We start from the raw sequence: 5,989 nt of genomic DNA on the forward strand, positions 1-5,989 counted from the left end.
TCTTAAGAGAATAGAACATCAAATTAGGGACTGGGGAGATTATGCTGTGCTAGCTCAGATACACGATGATGGAGGTCAGGGCCGAAGAGGCTGAAGAGTATGCCTGCTCTTACATTCAAAATAGGAAACACAAATAACATTTTGGAGTTTGGCTATTTGGACAGAGTCTGGGTGGTTCTTAACTGGGTAGGTCTCAGTGCCTGTAGCTCACTTTACAGGTAATCTCCCAGATAATAGGCAGATAAGTCAAATGAGGTAAGCCATAACCAAGAGAAGAGTTAAGAATGCATGAAGGAAAGCCACCTGTTCTTTGATGGGGGTCTACATAGAATTTTGACAGGGGGCCTAGAAGGCAACTAAAGACTGCAGGTGATGAAGGCTTCAGATACTAAATAAAAAAGGTATGGAGCCAACAGGTTTAGATGTGTCTGTTCATGGCAATTATTCCCAGTAGGTAAATGAATCCAGTGTTTGTGATTCTGCGTTGGCTTTACCTATTGCCCTATTGTCATCTGTTCATCGAAAGAAGTTTCTGGGCAGATATATCTTATGATGAAAAATAAATTACTCCCAGAAGACATTCTGTACTGTAAAGTCAAAAGGATTAGTTCCTGTTTGTTAAGCATTTTCTGTGGGTTACTAACTCTTCCAGGACCTGTATACCTATTCAAAACGTTGCACCAACCTATGGAGTGTAAACAGTTTTGCCTCTATTTTCTAAGTGGAAGTTTCCAGGTGTGGAGATTCCAAGTTTGCTTATATTTAGTTGGTCTAGCCCAAGGTTGTATTCTGGCTCAGTCCTGATAGCATGTACTGTTGTCATGGTAACACACTCCTGAGAGCTTCTTGGTTGTTCAGTGCTCTGAGGGGCACGATAGCCTGCTAGTTCAAAGCATCGCTTCTGAGGTCAGTCTTCCTGGATTTTAATTCTGACACCATTGTCTAGGTTAACTGGACAAGACACTTTGAGGCTCAGTTTCTTTATTTCAAAATGGAATAAAAACTTAGCGCAGTCTGATAAATGTAATGACAAGAGATTTTTTTTTCTAATTTTCTACAATGTGTCAAAAGGCTCACATTTTCTTCCTTAGAAATATCAAACAGCATTGCAAAGGCTTTGAATTCAAGGTGGAGTCTAAACCTATGGCATATTCCACAAGGTAGCACAGGCATTCATGATCAAACAAATTTAGAGAGCATTTCTTACAGCATTGTAATGCAAGCCAGCATGTTAAAGACTAAAATAAATTTTGGAGTTGAGAAGGATTGAGATGGTTGACTCTCCGGTCTCCAACTAGATTCATTTTTCTGTCTCCCAGAATGAAATCAGCAGATAGTAAAGCATAAACAAATGAGAACTTCATTAATCGGGAATTAACAATGTAGAAGAGAAAACAGGTCACTGTGGGGGAATGGCACCTTGAATGAAAAGTGAGAAATTTGAACTCTTGGTAACCATGGGATGCTAGCTGAGAACTTGCCAATAAATTAGAAGTGTTACAGTTTTGGGGAACTGTTTCAGCTCCTGTGGGTCTTCGGAGCAGCAGGTCAGAGAGGCTGGAGCCATAGGTCTCAGAACTTGGTGGGTCTTGGGAAGGGCGCAAAAGCAATAGGAGTGAATTCCTGTCTGCAGCCAGAATATGGGATCTTGGAGTCTGGGGCAGAAATGATACCCCTTACTTACTCAAGAGAAGTCTTGGTTGTTCGAGTAGTGGAAGCCCAAGCAAGTTACTTTCCTAACACAGAAATCTATGACAAAGTGAGCTCCAATGGGTCTATCTCCAGTAAGTTTCAAAAGCCTTCTTCCTTCTCTTCTCCCTTGGAGAAGGGACCCTTCTAGTCTATCTGTCTGGAGCCTACATACCCTTTTATATAGAGCCAAGTGGGCCCTGAGTGACTGAATAGGTATACATACAAATAAGGTGCAAATTGGAACCAATCAGAAAGAAGTGTGTTAAGTCTGAAAAGGGAATGGGGTGACAGCTGAACCTCCCCAAAATGTTCCTAATCAGGTTAGTGTGCTTCCTTTCCCGCCATGATGGTGGTAGGGATAATCAGTTAGCAAGACAGGTTGCACTAAGAAGTTTCCCTTGTTGTTTTTTTTGTTTTTTTTTTTTTTTTGGTTGCTATGGTGACAGTCCAATCACCTTTGTAGAGCTGCTGCAATGATCTCAGCCTGGAACTGTCCCACTGATGTCAACATTAGGCTCCAATGGATGACTGTAGGAAGGGCACTTCAATCTTTGATCATCCACCCTTGTGGGCTGGGTCTATAGCCTGTTCCTGGTCCCACTTGGCTTGGGGCTTTTCCCATTAGTCTCTATCGAGCCAGGATGTTCACGTTTGGTTCCTGGCTGCAACTTTGCTGACAACTGGAGCCTTCCCTTAAACGTGGCAGGATGCTGTCAGATGCAGCCCACCACTGCTAGCTCCTTGCCCTCTGGTTGCCATAAAGTTCTGAATCTGGGACCCCTCCTACCCCTTCAGTATTATTTACATCATTATTTCCTAAAGTGATTAGACCATAGAACATTCCAGATGGTTGCTCTGCACACTGGAAAGGAAAAGTCTTGGTTTGTAAACTGACTTTAAATTTTAAACTTGGTTTTAAATTAAACCTTTAAAGCATAAAGGTTTTAATACTTTATGCTTTTTCCTTGGTTGGATCTCAGCCTCTAGATATTAGTTTTCTTATCTGTAAAATAGGAATGTTGTTAAGAATGTCCACGAGGTAGAGTAGAGAAGGAAATGCAAGGAAAATGTATGTGTTAAATAGGTCCTTAATAAATGTGAGCTCATTATTACCACAAGTATTTTGCACAAAACCTGAGCAATCCTATCATCCTCTGTATGTTTTTCTGTGGTCCAAGTATCTGTTTCTCTATTTTATCATTGCTCTTACAGAGTGCAGCTTGTTACTGTATGTGAAATTACATAGATTGCGAAGAACACCACAATGGCTCAGAGGATTATGTGGGGATGCACACTGGATCATAGAAAGCACCACACCCATTAAAGGGAGATTATCACTCTGTTGGTAGGAGTGGCAGGGCTACGTTCCTGCCGCCCCGGCTCACGGCCGCTTGCTAGCTTATGTCCCGAAATAATTACACGGAAACTGTATTCTTTTAAACACTGCTTGGCCCATTAGTTTTAACCTCTTATTGGCTAGCTCTTACATATTGATCTAACCCATTTCTAATATTCTGTGTAGCACCACGAGCTGGCTTACCAGGAAAGATCTTAACCTGTGTCTGTCTGGAGTGGGAGAATCATGGCAACTCACTGACTCGGCTATTTTCTCCCAGCATTCTGTTTAGTCTACTCTGCCTACCTAATTTTCTGTCCTCTTAAAGGGCCAAGGCAGTATCTTTATTTAACCAATAAAATCAACATAAAACAACAAACTCCCACATCATCACTCACTCTGCTCTGAACTTTCAGGTCCTAAGAGATCAGAGGGTTGGGCTGTGTCAGCACCTCTAGTGAGAAGCCTACCATCACTACCCTCCATCTTTGATGGTCTCTCAGTCTTTACCCCTGTGAACCCCCCTTCAGTCATTCATTCTGCCACTTCTAAAAGCTAGTGCCCAAGGCATTTTTACCAAAGTATGCTCTGTGAGTCATATCTACCCATCTTTCAGAAAAAGACCCGAATTGATTTTGGTATCCAGGCCATGAGCCTGTACCTCAGAAAGATCTTTATTAGGCTTTAAAAATGATAACTAGACAGACAGATACTGCAAAAACAAAATTCATGGGGATTAAGATTTAGGATATCATTAGTTTGCTTCCTTGCATAACTATTGGAGAGTACAGTCGTAGCTCTTGAGAGCCCTCTATTATGGTTAATTAATTTACTAATTAGCATGCACATTAATTCATTATATTCATATTGAGAAGTTGCTGGGTACTAAGTACCAATTCAAGCTATATAAGGGCAAAACCAACACACAAGACTTGATTCCCGCCATTAAAGAAACTCTCAAAGTTCAAAGAAGGAAGCAGATATTTACAAATAATTTTGATTTAAAATAATTTTAAGTAGGTAATGGACATATGGCAGGAAAGCGTTTGTTGGGCTGGTAGTTATAGCATGCCCTGCCCTCTCTTACAGCTTCCTGTCATCTTTAATGTGACTTCTTGTAGTAATAGGGGCGGCGGGGCTGCGTCCCCAGCACCCCGGCTGCCTGCTCAGCTAGCTTATGCCCCGAAATAACAACACACAAACTGTATTCATTTAAACACTGCCTGGCCCATTCTCTTCTAGGTTAATTCTCACATATTAATTTAGCCCATTTATAATCATCTGTGTGTAGCACCCCAAGGTGCGCTTACCGGGGAGATTCTAGCCTAGTCCATCCTGGGTCGGAGCTTCATCCCGGGAGCAGGGCATGGCGTCTCTCTCTGAGGCGTCTGCTCCCGAGAGAGCTGTGGAGTCTCTGAGCTCACTTCCTCTTCCTCCCAGTGTTCTGTCCTGTTTTCTCCTCCCACCTATCCTCTAACCAATAAAATGGGCCAGGGCAGTGCCTTTATTAGCCAATGACCTTCCTCCATCATTTCCCCTTTTTCGGTTTAAACAAAAAAAAAAGGCTTTAACATAGCAAAATTACATATAACAAAACAGTTATCAAGTAAAAGTTACAATAATCTTTATCATAACTAAGGAAAACTATAACTATAACTAACTATTCTTAACTCCATCAAAGACTCCAGAAAGATATATTACCTAAGTAAACAAGAAAAAAGCAACTTTTAAAACTCTAGAAATGACAGAGACATCTCGCTGCCTGGACAGTCACCCAAAGTTCCTCTGTACCGTTGGGGCATCCATCTTCAGCCTTCAGGCCTATGGTATCCAGCAGACATTTCCATAAAGCAGGAAAATTCAAAGTCAGTTCAATCACTATCTGTTGTGTCCTGCAGAATGTCTTGCAGACTCTTTCATGAATCAGGAACCCCGAAAGATCATCTCACCTTAGGCAAGTTCAGTAGTCCTCTCTGCGGGTTCTCTGTGTCCAGTTTATGCAATAGTCCAGGCAAGAGCAGTTTCTTGCCCAAATGGCTATCAAACTCCATAACGAGCCTCTTCGATGCCCATCTTCCTCTTGAAGTACATTGGTGCTGCCAGGAGCAGAGTGTCTCATTGTCATGAAAAGTCCTCAGTTATTAAAACATTAAATGTCCTATTCTGTAATCTTTGAAAGACATGAAGAATGTCTATCTAACTGAAATACATCTCTATATATCTAGAAAATCTAACTAACATAACTACAAGCTTTACTATTATCGATGATTATCCATTAACAACCTATATTTCTTAATTATACAGTACATATTTAAATGAACTACACAATCACAATACCTTAATCAAAATCAGAAACACTTATATATATAACAAAATTGACCTTAAATCTCTATCAATAAAGCAAAATCTATACTAATGTAAATTATTCATATCTATATCATATCCCCCTTTAAATGTAAAAGAACATTTATAAACCATATTTGGGAATATGGGCGCAGTTATTTCTCTCCAAACTGCTTCCTGCTGAATGGGGGCGTCGTTAATTAGGTCTTTCATGGTATAACCTGTGTGCTAGTTTCATCTCAGTTGGCAGTTGAGCGAAGCAATTTTTTGAAGGCGTGCACAGGAACCATTCAGGAGGACGTGGTCCATCATACCAAATCGGAATAGAAGAAATGAACAGGGTCTCATCCTCTGTGAAAACAAAATAAGAAACTCCTTTCCAAAGCATCATGTCCTTAGGTCCAAATTTCAAAGTCAAGGCATTTTCAAAATATCTATGTTGGATTAGTTCAGCAGCATTTATAAATAAACATCTTTTAGCATCTGTTGCTCCTTCCTCAGCATTCAAATAATTCAAAGAGAGCATAATAGCATACAGTATCAAGATTCTCTGTGTATTTTCCATCTTTCTACAGCTTTGTTTTAACCTCTATTTCGTTTATTTTTACTTTTAACTTT

The sequence above is a fragment of the Microtus oregoni genome, unplaced genomic scaffold (genome assembly GCF_018167655.1).
Source record: "Microtus oregoni isolate MIOR12 unplaced genomic scaffold, Mior012 000011F_ref0000422, whole genome shotgun sequence".
In the NCBI taxonomy this organism is placed as follows: domain Eukaryota; kingdom Metazoa; phylum Chordata; class Mammalia; order Rodentia; family Cricetidae; genus Microtus; species Microtus oregoni.